Raw genomic sequence first — 14,431 nt, 5'->3', positions numbered from 1 at the left:
ACTTTCAAGGACAATCACACAACACACCTACCCTTATCTCACTTCCCCTGAAAGTATAACAACTCTCTCCAGTAACCCAGCGTGGGAATTCTTGTCAATGCGTAAACAACAATTCAAGACACTGGAGAATAAGGATTCAGTAAAGTCTCTAAAACGATACCAGTTCATCCAAGGATAGAAAAAATAACATGGAATAGTATTCCTAGCTGGGCCCAACTAACATGGAACACTAACAAAAATAGAAGTGACAGATTCAACCTCCTCCGAGGCTTACCAGCTTGTCGAATAAATTGGAATGCACCTTTTAGTGTTTTGTCGCTCGCACTCCTTGTAACAGTTGTTCTCCACTGAGCCAGCCGACTCCTTCCTCGCGGCAGCCGCACGCGGGAAGAAATGAAAGTACCAAAAACCCCGAAGCAGGGTTTCCTTTCTCACTACTGAAATCCAAACAAAACAGTTCTCCGGTCGAAGCACAGGAGCAGGGAACCCTTCCTTGCGGCAGTCTCACGCGATAGGGTGTGTTGTCAAAGTACGGAGATACTTTCCTTTGTCCACAATCTCCGATCTAGGCGTCTCCGCCGAGACACGCTATTCTTTGCTCGCGGCAACCGCACACGGAAAGAAAGGACGGAGAGTAAGTTCTTTTCCCGATGTATTCACCAGACTAATATTTTTGCATCAGAAAAGCCTACGAGGTTGCAGGCTTCTTACTTCGATCCTGAACAGCAGTTCCCAAACACGGAACTCGACACGAACACAACCAAGTTCAGAAGAGTAATCACTTACAACGCCCCCTGGTGGATGCCGGGGATATAAAGATTTAGCTCTGCCCACACCCTAGCATTCTGGGATACGTAGTCAGGTAGGCGCAAGTAGGCAATTCCTGACACTGTGAGCTAACTTCTCGTGGCACCCGCTCCGCGGGTGCCGCTCGTGGAAGAACTTTGTGGAGGGCAGTGACCTGAGACCCTTCTCTGACCCTGCGGGACTGCGAGGACCAGCGGGCTGTGCGGATTCCAACTTGCCACAGCTGGTCCTCTTCCCACCCCCACTTCTCTGACCTATTTGAGACAACAGGGTTGCACGCACGCGGGACGGGCGCGGGTCGCAGCCCGGGGCTAAGTCCAGGCAAAGGGTGGGCCCTCTGAGGCCCTCAGAGGCCGGAAGAGCCCGGCCCGGCCCCCCCTTTTTTTCACGTGTGTTGGCAAAACTCAAAGGTGTGTGAAAGCCGATTAAGGTCCCCCAAGTGATATATGTATAGTAAGCATTATCCTGCAGCTCATTGCTATTTATTAACCTCAGGTAACGGTTATTGCAACCCCTTTATAAATATTTGTGTAGGCGCATTTAGTGTGTTAGGTGGGCGAAATGACCTCCCCGGACCAATCCAATCCTAATATGATGGGTGGTAGTGAAAAACCGGCAACCTTTGATAAATATTTCAAAAAGACCTCAGTGGGAACGGATGAAATATTACGTTAGCTGAACGACGGTCGGAAAGACGTCGTTCAATCGAACTAATAAAGAATAAGCGGTCCTCATTGGGCCCATTACAACAGGTCCTGTCCCCACTACCCTCTATTGATTGTGAAAGCGTTGGTAATGAAATCTCGCCCACTAATAGTAACGGTATCCCACTACTCCGACAAAACTCTCCCTCACCGATAGCTACAACCAACGACCTCCTTAAAGATCTTTTGTTCTCCCCTGAACTCATGACACAAGCGGTCGGGGGATCGTCAGTGTCACCCCCTCCGGAGGTTAACACTGCTAACAGTGTTATACAAGTCCCGTCAAACCCTAGGTACAAAGGACCTCCCTCTAAAAAAAGAAGGAAAGGAGGTAAAAGACCCCGAATCAATAAATCAAATCATATTGATTGTACCAAATCAAAGAGTCTTACTTCCCCTATATCCGTGCCACTTGTCCTGCCCTCTGAACTACCCCTCCCAATACTCGATCAATTAGGCACCAACCTAATGGGAAACATCGAAAAACTAATCAGGTCGTTCATATTACCCCTGGTAGAGAGATTACAAAAAATAGGTCAACAATTGGGGAACCTGGAACAAGCATTAATCGACATTAAGGGAGGAATGAGGAGTCCTGATACACCCTCCGTAGCATTGACTGTGAAGGAGGCCCCCTCAAATGCTATTGACCTATCAGCTACTAAATCTGTAAAGACCCCTACTTTGGAAGTTCTAAACCTAATGCCAAGCAAAGTATTACAAATAACAGATAAAAACAGCGCTAGTGCAGGCGTAGAAAAGGGTAAGCCAAATTCCCAAATTAGTGCTGATAAAGTCATTACCCACGAAGCTCCTGTAAGGTCCACCATCCTTAAGAGGCCAAACGTAGAGCTGCCTCCGGAAGCACTACCATTAGTGGTGGTGCTTACCGGAGTCCCGGCCTTGGAGGAAGGTCTAGATGGCAAAAAGATCATCAATGAAAACTATAACCAATTAAAGAATAAGGTTATTTTTTGGCTAAGGAAAAATCGATCACTTCCCCCACATGTTAATGGCGAAATCTTACATGTGAGGCGTCTCCCTTGGCTAGGTCCTAGCACAAAAAATATTACGGGGGACATTGTCATAATAAACTTTAGAGATCCTAGGGCAGTTAGTCACATTCTAGATTGGTCTTCCCCAAATGGTACAAATGAAATCACAGCCCGAGACCTTATGTTTTTTTATCCTAAAAACCTGGTCTTTCCGACTAACACTAAGCATTTGATTAACTTTCAGGCAGATGAAATAAGATCTCTATTTGACGAGATAATTCCCCACAATAGACCATATTCTGATATATCCACAGAACATTCCAGATTTCTATCTTATCAGCAGGCAGTTCCATCTAGGCCTTTTTATCTTCATCAGGCAAATTGTCATCGATCCATTCCACAGCATTTTACTGATCCGGTTAGGACCCGTTGGGATCATTATTCCCTGCCATGGACTGGCTCCCACACATGGGAAGGGAGACATAATCACCTTCCCTTTGTGAGACCCATCATGATTCCCACCCAGAACCGCTCTGACACTCTGTCAGGCCTGGATGACAACGAGTGACTACATATCACCCCAACTCTATTAACCCTTTCGATGCTCATGACGAGCTGAGCTCGTCATGAGGCACAGTTGAGCTGAGCTGATGACGAGCTGAGCTCGTCATGAGGCACAGTTGAGCTGAGCTGATGACGAGCTGAGCTCGTCATGTATAATGGGAAAGCTCACAAATAAGCACAGGAGGGGAAAATGCACAGCAGCCATGGTGTTAAACAGTTACAATTCTCATTTTCAGGGTAAGCCGATTACGGCGGTAAAATGTAACCTGAAGGAGGCCTATCGTAATGTGTCTACTCTTAAAATGGATCCCTTAAACAAAGTTCTGGATAAATGTGTCATGCCCCTCGAGCCCGGCGGTAAAATCCGGCTCCCCCCATGCCATCTCAAGGGCAGACTGCGGAGATGGTGCTACCCTCTGAAGATCTTAGTGATAACACCCTATGTAAAACTGATCCCCCATATAATATTAATGATGCTGGTTCACATTTCGAAGGGCTCCATATTTTACAACATAATGCCCCTTCGTTGCTCCAAAAGCCAGCCGAACTCCAGATCACAAAGCGGCAATATTCTACAAAGGTCCCAAAGTCGAGTACCTTGACCCTTTCAATTCTATTCTGGAATGTCACAGGTTTGCGGACTAAAATTGAGCAACCTAATTGGTTAGAAACAGTTAGAAATCATACTGTAGTATGCTGTCAGGAAACATGGTCTGAAACCGAAATACAACTACAGGGTTACAGACTGTATTTCTCCAGTGCCTGTCCTTCTCCCTCAGGCAGACCGAAGGGCGGCCTATCAGTTTATGTAGCTAACACCCTTCCACTTAAGAAAATCATAGTAATAGCATCGAAAGAGAACTATCAAATAATTAAATTGTCAGCGGATCGTGGGCCCACGTACTTACTGCTAAACTTTTATAATAATATGTTACCCCCAGAATTTGTGAAAACTGTTAATAAGATAACTGCCACCTAGAGCAACAGCAGGAACATAGTCTTTCTCACCGAATTAAGTTAATCTGGGGAGGTGATTATAATACTCCTTTATGTAGTGAACATTCCAACTGTAAATGTGGCATCGTGGATGAGGAGGGGAGCCCTTTAACTCGCTTTGCTCACTCAAATGCTGGGAATGTTTTTAATGAGAAACTCTTTACGTTAGGACTGGGTTTTGCCAATGAGTTGGTCATACCACCTATTAATTTTTTACCTACTTTCCATGGCAGGGGATGCAGCACCATAATCGATTTCATTTTGACTTCGAACCACATGAGGGATGATCTGCAATCATTCTGTACAGGAGATGGAGCGAGTAGCGATCATTTCCCAAACAGCGTGATTATCAGAGCATCGTTCGGATCCTCCCCAATTGACAATTTGAGCCTGCTGAATCAAAAAGCCCTAAACCTGAATAAAAGTAACGGGTAAATCCCCTTTCCACCGCTGAGGAAACATTGAATAATTTCATTGACATAACCAAAGCGATCAGTAAGGAGCTCTTCCGTAAACAAAAACAGAATGTCCAACAAGAAAAAGGATGGTTTAATTCAGACTGTCGCAAAACCCTATCCGCCCTACAATCATCCCTACACAAAACAAAGAGGGATCAAATAGAAATTAGCAGGTTGAGAAAACTCTATAATATTGCGAAAATAGACTGTAAAAAAGAGATGAAAAAAGAGCTTTGGGAGAAGCTCCATGAGAGCTGTAATAGGAAAGACAGCTTACAGTTTTGGAAAGTGGTTAACTCACCCTTCTTGAACATAGCTAAAAATGGCCCTAGCGTGAAAGTAGCGATTTCCACAGAGGGATGGGTTTCACACTTTTCTCAGATTTTTGAGGGTGACAATCCACACCACTGTAAAAACCCATATCCATTGCCCTACCCCCTCGAACTTTCTTTTAGTCACGAGGAAGTAATTAAGGCTTTGTCTTCCTCAACATCTGGCAAAGCACCTGGGCCGGATGGTGTGCTATACGCACACCCAGGAGCTTTGGTCACCGGTACTAACCAGAGTAATCGAAGCAACGCTAAAAGGAGGCCTTATAAAAACTTGGTCTACCTCCATCCTGCTCCCCATCTTTAAGAAGGGAGACGGAAATAATCCAGCATGCTACAGGCCCATTTCCCTCCTGGATTCCCTGGGTAAAGTGGCAGGTCGGTTGATCCTGGAGAGATTGCAGGTCTGGTCCAAAGACAATAACATCATGACAGACCTGCAATATGGTTTCCAGGAGGGCTTGGGTACGGTGGAGCAGGCTCTGAATCTCTCCCTTCTAATTGGGAAATATGTCCAGGCGAAGAAAGGCAACCTTCACCTGGTATATGTGGATTTGACCGCAGCCTTTGACTGTGTATCACACTCTAGGCTGTGGTCAATCCTTGCGGAAATGGGAGTGGACCCCCATATAATATCCTTCTTACGTGAGCTGTACTCAGGCGCTTCGGCAAGGATAAGATTTGAGGTAAATGGGGAGCTTACACATCTGTTTGGAGTAACTAAGGGAGTCAGACATAGGTGTGTCCTGGCTCCTTTTCAATTTAACCTATATACAAATGGCCTTGAGAAGGCCATGTTAGAAGGGAGTCAGGACCTCCCAACAATCGCCCTTCGTCCGATTCCTGCATTACTCTATGCGGATGACGCAGTAGTCATGGCTCGAACCCCAGTCCAACTCCAGATCCAATTAAATTCATACTGCAAATTCATGGCTTCATTGGACTTAAAGGTCAACATAAAGAAAACATTAGTCATGCACTTTGGGAAAAAGAGATCTAAGCACAAATCGATTTGTATTGATAATGCAAAGTTGGATTGTACCAAGACTTATCCCTATTTAGGTATACTTTTTGATAATACCTCCTCCTGGAAATCAGCCACTGAAAGTAGATATCTCCTATTTTTAAGAGCCTCCTCTGTATTGATTGCCTTCTCCCGTAAAATAGGTAAACCGCCCCCCAAAGAACTTCTGCAAATATACTACGCTAAATGCCATAGCGCAGCAGTATATGGCACTGGGGTGTGGGGCTATGTACCTGTGGCCAATTTACAAAGGGTTGAGAACATCTTCATCCGCTATCTTCTGGCCGTTCCCCTGTCCTCTCCAACCTATGCCTGTCACATGGAATTAGGCTTGGATTACATCGCTGACCACATAAAAATCCAGCCAATACTATTGTGGCATCACATTTGGACGACGGAGCAGTGCCACCTAACCCGTGCACTAATTGAAGACTGTCTGATTTTAGGTAATTGGTTGAACGTTCCATTGCTGCTATGTGTACATAACTTCTTAAATGACCTGGGCCTCTCTAAATATTTCAATGACCCGGCAGTCTTAAATACTGTTACCAGAAAGGCCCTACGATTGCTGTGCTTATCTCATCTCGGGGAAATCCGTTTGGCTCAAGAATCCCACAAAGCCACAAACTGCCACATTTTAACCATCCAACGCTCTCTGGGCATCCAGCCGTATCTTACTTTCTGTCTGACTACTTACGAGAAGTACCTGTTGACTCGGTTTAGACTTAATTTGTTTTTTCGTTTGGTCACATTTCCAGGGAGACAGGACTGGTCAACCTCCATCATTCAGTGTCCCTGTGACGGTACCTCTGACCAGTCAAATATACATGTACTACTGTTCTGTAAATATTATGATGTACCACGCAAACAATGGATTATTCCTATCCTATCGTCCCTTGGTTTGAGAAGATGCCGTCCTGCCTTTATGGCGTTACAATTCTTAGATACAGCATCAAATGCCAAATGTATAGCCATGTATTTAAAAACCTGTCTGAAAATCTGAGCCACCTATGGAGACCAACGGTAATTTAAAAAAATAATTAGATCATTGTTGATCGTCATGCTTGACTTTGTATTTTTAGCTGTTAGAACCATAGTATGGATGTAAGGCTTTATTATATGTGTGTTTACACACATTGTTTAATACTATTTTTACTGTGTACTTATGATGTATATGAAATTGTATATATTGATTGCTGCTTTTATGATTTTATATTGTTCTAAAATCGAATAAAGCTTTCTACTACTACTATGAACATGTGCAGCCTAGGTGATTGATAAACCTCATTACCATGAGCCTGTCTATCCTGAGTAACACTGAATAAAAGCATGTTTTATGCACCCTTGATTTGAGGACAGTTATTCCATTCCAAACACAAAGTTGATCCAACCACCAATTTGTCTCTTCTTTTGCTTCAGAATGCAAAGGAATCATATCTGAGTAACATAGAACTGTTTTTAAATGATTATTCTTTAATCTTTGAAGTACCTGGTGATAGAGATTCCCAAGGTACAAAGCTTGAATAAATTATGTTAAAGACCCACTATATGAGCTAGACGATGGAGAGATATGTATGAAAGAGTTAATAAATGAGCATATTCCTTTCTGATAGTATCCACTTTCACATCTGGAAGCTGCATAGTACAAGATGTTAATAGTACAAGATAGCACAAGATAGTACAAGATACTCAGTAACTCACAAACTTTAGAGACTGAACAGTTGTGAACACAGATTTTAGCTGATTTGTAACAAAATCTAAGCTTTCCAGTGAAAAAGGGGAGATGCGAAGCTGAGACATGATCATGCCTTAACCCAGTGACGTTATGAAATTGTTGTTTTGGTTGATCAAAATTCAGATACCTTCAAATCTGAAATGGACTATCACTGGGTTCGAAGCTTGGCGAAGCTCTAAGATGTTGACTGCTTACCAAAGAAAAGGGCTGCGAAGTTCCAAATCTTGTCTTCCTGCTGAAATTGTGGATGTTTCCCAAAGGGAATGAATGCAGGCATGGATAGAGACAAATCTTTTAGGTTCAGGCGGCCCACACTAAAAAACATTAAGAAAATTAAACCTTTCATTCCAGTTGATGATTTCAAGATTGGGGTGCAATCTTTGGTCCTTTCCAAACTAGACAATGGTAATGCCATTCTCACTGGGATGCCGAAAACTCTCCTCGCCCCCCTTAGATCAGTTATTAACTTGGCAGCCCAGCTCATTTCAGACGTCAAATGATTTGAACAATAGTCTTAACTGGCTTCCCATTGAAAGAAGATGTACTTACAAGACTGCCTGCATCATCCACAAAGTACTTCACTCACACACACCCAACAACCTAGAAAACAAGCTGACAGAAGCTGGGACTACCAGATCTTTGAGAAGCTCCAACGCACTTTTGCTCATACCTCCCAATCTGAAAAAAAATTAGCAACCAAGTCTTGCTTTTTTTCAGGAATTGCTGAGAGCATATGGAACTCTCTACCTTGTGACCTTCTAATCAACCACTCTTTCCCTAGCTTCAAAAGAAACCAGAAACTCCTCCTCCTCAACAAATACTTTAACTTCTAGATTATTGATCTTGGTTAATTATCGCTTGTACAGGTCTAGTTCCTACAATCATAGTTGGCTGCTTATTTGTGTATGCTGTCTATTAGATCCTGTTGAATTGATTCTCTTGTTTTTGATACTACTTTTATTTTCTTTGATGTTTACTATTATCTATTTAAATTCCTGCCTCATTTGTGTTTGCATGTCTGATTTACTGTATTTCTGCTCACGATTATGTAAAGCGCTCTGATACCTTTGGGTCTTGCTAGCACTATATGAAACTTATAAATAATAATATTTCAATCTGAAAGTTGTGGACAGTCACTGAAATAGAGATTCATTTTAGTCTTCAGATGTTGATATGGAACAAACTGATTAAAGTGAAGAAGATTTATGAAAAGGGGCAGTTTTTCTTCTTCTTATAATAATTCTTCTTTTCTTCTTTTTATAATATTGAATGTATTGCTTATAAAAAATCTTTACCATGAAGTAATGTATCTGAGAATTGACAGAGTGCTTTCTAACCAACAGTGCACTGATGCAAATAAGAATAACTGTCAGAAGGAATATATGTATGTGCATGTTTTTAACTAAGAAGTTTTTTATATTTTGCTTGTTTTTATAAATAACAATAAAAATTAATTTGTCTACAACATACAAACTTTCCGGCTACGTATTACATTAGTTTTTAGATTGTAAGTGCTCTTCTTGATGGTTCCATGTAAGTGTGAAGTAATTGAACGTTTGCGGGTCATATAGTGGTCAGAGGACTGACCAGTCCAAATTAAGAAAGCAGCAACTCAAGGGAACCCCGTTTTTTGTTTAGCAGTGCAGAAAGACAGCCATTCAATAGAGATTTGATTTTGTTGAGACTTGCAGCCAGAGGATTTCCGCTTGATGTGGGGAGAAAAAGGAGGTCACTTTAATTTTTATTAATTATTGACCTTATACTGCTAACAAGCACTGCCAAAGTTAATAGGTCTAGCTTGTTTTAGGAATATGTTTTCGTGTGCTATATTTGGATGCAATAACAAAAAACTCACAGAGTCACGTAGATACTGGTCAGGTGGCATTCTTTTGAAAGCACAGGGTTCTAGTTCAGACGTTTTAACTCATGCTGTTAATTACATAGGCCACGCCAGTTGGAAATCATGAATAGTTATGCTTCTTTGGTACCTCCCCTTTAAGAGAACCACACCTTTTTATCCCATTTAAAGCACTCGTCATGCATGTAAGTTAATAGCTTTCAAAAATTGGAATTCTAACGTTTTTGGGTAAATATTTTTTTTCAATAAATGTTGGGTAAATCATACTGACGTTATTGCAAGAAACAATGGGGCAGATTTATGTTAACTTGCGCATCCCCAGGGATGCACCAGTTAATGTGCGCCACAGCTACGCCACCCATGGTGCAAAAACGGCACAGATGCGTGACGCATCTGTGCCGGAAAGGTGGCGCATTGCTGGAGTTGCGTCGCAAGCGCGACGCAGCTCCAGCAAGGCTCGGGGGTGCCCCATCTTCACAATGCTGCGTCAAGACCTACGCCTGCTTCAAGCAGGCGCAGGGTTTTGACGCAGCATTGGCCTGAAAGTTACTCTCATAGATTTCACTCAGCCACTTTCAGGAGGCGTTCCTGCGCAGGAACGCCCCCCCTGCGCAGGAACGCCTCCTTATGACGCAGGGCTTTACAACGTGACGCATCTCCTAGATGTGTCACGTTGTAAATAGGGCGCATTGTTTGCGCCGCCGTTGCGTCAAATAAAGTGACGCAATTGCGGCGCAAAGAGGCGCAAGGGCATCATAAATCTGCCGCCATATCTTACAGAAGATGCTTTGTGACCTAGGGCCTAATTCGTTGGCTGTGGAACTCGGTGGCCAGTCTACTATGTGCTCCCCCGCCTTACTAAATTGCATGTTACTGGGAAAGCACTTTATTTTTGAGTGATTGGTTTCTCCTTTTCTCCAACATTTAAAGCATTTGGTAACATGCTAAGTACCAGGATGAAGGACTACGTAAAAAGAACTAGGCATTTACATATATGGTGAGACAAATATAGGTGATGCATAGTAATTTTACTATTTCACATGTGTACTAAGAAGTAAATGACCACCATATTCAACACTGGATTTGTAAACAAAATGTAGAGAATAGTCTTTTTTATAACACATTTTATATTCTTTGGTTGTGTTGCTGAATATGGTTTTACCCACTAATGATATATATAAAAAGCTATGCACATAAATTAACTTGAATTGATTGTCACATTTGTACTTCAATTAAACTGACTGATGATGTTCAGTTTCTACTACTTGATGAATTAATTAACTATGTTAAATTACTTGCTGAGAGGTGGTTTCATTAAATTATTTCATAATTGAAAATTAAATATAGAAATCATATCCAGATTATTCTTGAACTGTTTGGCCTTAATCCCCATGTGGCATTCATTCTGTTATCTATCATACAGCTTTCCTTACTTTAAACTTTCAGATCTGTCACTGACAGCGTTAGGAGAGAGTTTGCTCTTCACAATACTCCTGCAATCAAATCTGCTCGAACACAACTTTGACTTCTAACTAAAGAGGTGATAATGTTAAATTTATTTGCGCAAAATATGCTGACTTTGTATGTAGGAATGCATAGTACCTGAAACAGAGAAGTTTTAATGCATGGGCAAAGTGGGATCTAGCCCAGGGCCCCAGCCTGTCAGGGGGCTCCCTGACAGAGTCAGCTCTGTTCTCCAGAGTTTTGCCCTAATGACCTTGAATATTGCTTAAACAGATTGTTTTAAATACTGTTTTCCTTTCCTTTTTTTATGTACCTGATGTGTGATAGTCTAGTACAGCCATTTTGCAGAGAAATGTTGGGTTTATATTTCATGCAAAAGTTTCAAAGGTTTCTTTTAGATCAAAACAAGGCCTAACATATAAGAAATGGAAGGCCTTCACGGAGATTATGTGCAGTAATATTGGTAAGATGCTGCTGTGTTACAATATTGAAAACACACATAACTATCTCTGAATATTAGATGTAAACACATTTAGGGCCTTATTTATGAGAAGTGATGCATCGCTGTGTGAAAACAGGGATGTGTCACTCCTTAGTGTGCCTCCTTGCGACATGATGGATGCCTCATATTTACTGTATGACGCATCATGTTGCAAGGAGTTACAGATACGTCACTATTTCTGACGTATCTGTAGGCGCAAAAGTGATGCATTTCTGGGGTGTGTCTGGAAATAGACACAACTCCAGCAATGTCTCCTTTGACATAGGGCTTGCCTGCATCAGTCTTACACTTGCTGTGAGGTAGGTGTAAGATATTGACGCAATGGTGTCCTAGAAGTGAAGCATAAGTTCTCATAGTTTTGTGGCCCTTGAGCTCTCATAGATTTCAATGCGCCACTTCTACGAGGCTTTTTGCGGTGCAACACACACCCTGCATACATTATACCTGCCGCAGGTATAATTTGGTGCAAAGGGTTTTCAAAGTGACGCATCTGCATAGATGTAAATAGGCTGCAACATGGCACATTTTTTAAGCTGCCGGTGCGTCACAAAAAGGGACATAACGGCGGCATAAAAGTGAAGCAAGGCTTGATAAATAAGGCCCTTAGAATTTGCACGTGTGTTCCATTGCACTCTCAAGGGACCTGTTGAAATGAAATAGTGTATTTAATAAAGCGGGCAGCTACTCAGACTAGAGTGTCCTGGCGCGTGACAGCGGGAGGACAAGATGTGTAAAAGACCCATCAGTTATTCAAAAGCCAGGGGCATATTATCAACAACTGGCGATTTTATCGCTGTGCATCGGCGGATTTTATCGCAGAGATAATGTGCTATTAGTAAAGTTTATCTCCAAAGCGATAAAATATCCGGCAATAGCTCCAAAATGCGTGAATATCGCTGGAAATTCAGCGATATTCAGGCATTATAGTTAATAGGGACTTTACGTGAAAATCCACCTCGCATTGGATATACAGGCTAAGAAGTGGTCTGAGCAGGCGTTATGATTTGGCAATATTCGTGCTTAGCGCAAATATTTTAATCGCTACGCCTGCGTTGATAATAGGCGATAGCGATGTTAGCAACTGCTTTCAGTCGCTAACAGGTTGGGTATGCCAACTTTGCATGTCATTAGCGATAAATATCGCTGACATGCAAAGCGGGCCCCAAACCACTCGCTATCACCAAAAAGCTGTCGCTAACTGATGTTAGCGACAGCTTGCTAATAGGGCGATGAAAATATCGCCGCTTTGCAGCCGAAAACGGCCCCAAAAGCGGGAATAATTTCATTTTGCCTGCCTTGGTGATATGCTCCCAGGTTTTGATGTTCTTCCTGAAAGAGAGTAGGTCTGTGGTTAGTCACAGAGACTCAGGGAGGTTTTTCCACAATTTTGCACCTAGAAAGCCGAGGTATTTGCCTCCAGTGCCTCCTAGCCATGTCTGAACTGGGGTGGCAGAGTGGGCTAAAGAACGGTGATGGATTAAACCCAGATCTTTTGACTGGGTGTGAGTGTTTGATTGATTCAGATGCTCCATCCTTCACCACCCCCTTTTGTACCGCTTTTGGCTGCCATAAGGGTGGCAGGGTATGCTCAGACGTGAGTCCCTTGCTCACTTTGCCACTGGATTCAAGCAAGCCGGGCTAAAGACTGCTGGAATGCCAGAAACTGGTCCTCGGAAGCTTGTTTCCAGTCCACGGAAGACATGGCTTGGCAGTTCGGGCTGGACTGTTACCATGAGGCACAGGGTCAGACTGATTTGCATATAGCCATGTCTGAACTGGGATGGCAGAGTGGGCTAAAGAACGGTGATGGATTAAACCCAGATCTTTTGACTGGGTTTGAGTGTTTGATTGATTCAGATTCTCCGTTCATCACCACCCCTTTTTGTACCGCTTTTGGCTGCCATAAGTGTGGCAGGGTATGCTCAGACGTGAGTCCCTTGCTCACTTTGCCACTGGATTCAAGCAAGCCGGGCTGAAGACGGCTGGAATGCCAGAAACCGGTCCTCGGAATCTTGTTTCCGGTCCAGGGAAGACATGGCTTGGCAGTTCGGGCTGGACTGTTCCCATGAGGCACAGGGTCAGACTGATTTGCATATAGCCATGTCTGAACTGGGGTGGCAGAGTGGGCTAAAGAACGGTGATGGATTAAACCCAGATCTTTTGACTGGGTGTGAGTGTTTGATTGATTCCGATGCTCCGTCCATCACCACCCCCTTTTGTACCGCTTTTGGCCGCCATAAGTGTGGCAGGGTATGCTCAGACGTGAGTCCCTTGCTCACTTTGCCACTGGATTCAAGCAAGCCGGGCTGAAGACGGCTGGAATGCCAGAAACCGGTCCTCGGAAGCTTGTTTTTGGTCCAGGGAAGACATGGCTTGGCAGTTCGGGCTGGACTGTTCCCATGAGGCACAGGGTCAATCTGATTTGCATATAGCCATGTCTGAACTGGGGTGGCAGAGTGGGCTAAAGAACGGTGATGGATTAAACCCAGATCTTTTGACTGGGTGGGAGTGTTTGATTGATTCAGATGCTCCGTCCATCACCACCCCCTTTTGTACCGCCAGTAGGGGCACAGCATATTTTAGGCACGGTGGACAGGTTGGCATTGGAAAATCTTAGGGGTCTAGATATTGTGTAGCGATTAACACGCTTATTTAGGTAGCCAGGTCCTAAGCCGTGGAAAGCTTTAAAGAAGATGGTCATCTCTTTGAAGTCGATCCTATCTTTTTTGCAGAGCTAGTGTAGAGACTTAACAATAGGGGTCATACTAGATCTGAGATTAGATATCAGGAAGGCTCTGGCCACTGCGTTTTGTACCACTTGTAGGTGCTGGATAAGGGATTTGGAAAGACCGAGGTACAAGTTGTTGACATAGTCAAGCTTTGATGTCACCAGAGCCTGCACCATGATCTTTCTGCTCTTAAGTGGAAACAGTGGCAGGAATTTTTTAGCATCTGGAGTATGCTAAAGCAAGCGCCAGTTAGATTTTTTATTTGA

Source organism: Lissotriton vulgaris, chromosome 7, assembly GCF_964263255.1.
Source record: "Lissotriton vulgaris chromosome 7, aLisVul1.2, whole genome shotgun sequence".
Lineage (NCBI taxonomy): Eukaryota > Metazoa > Chordata > Amphibia > Caudata > Salamandridae > Lissotriton > Lissotriton vulgaris.
The sequence above is the reverse complement of the archived record's forward strand: the minus strand, read 5'-3'. Positions refer to the sequence as shown.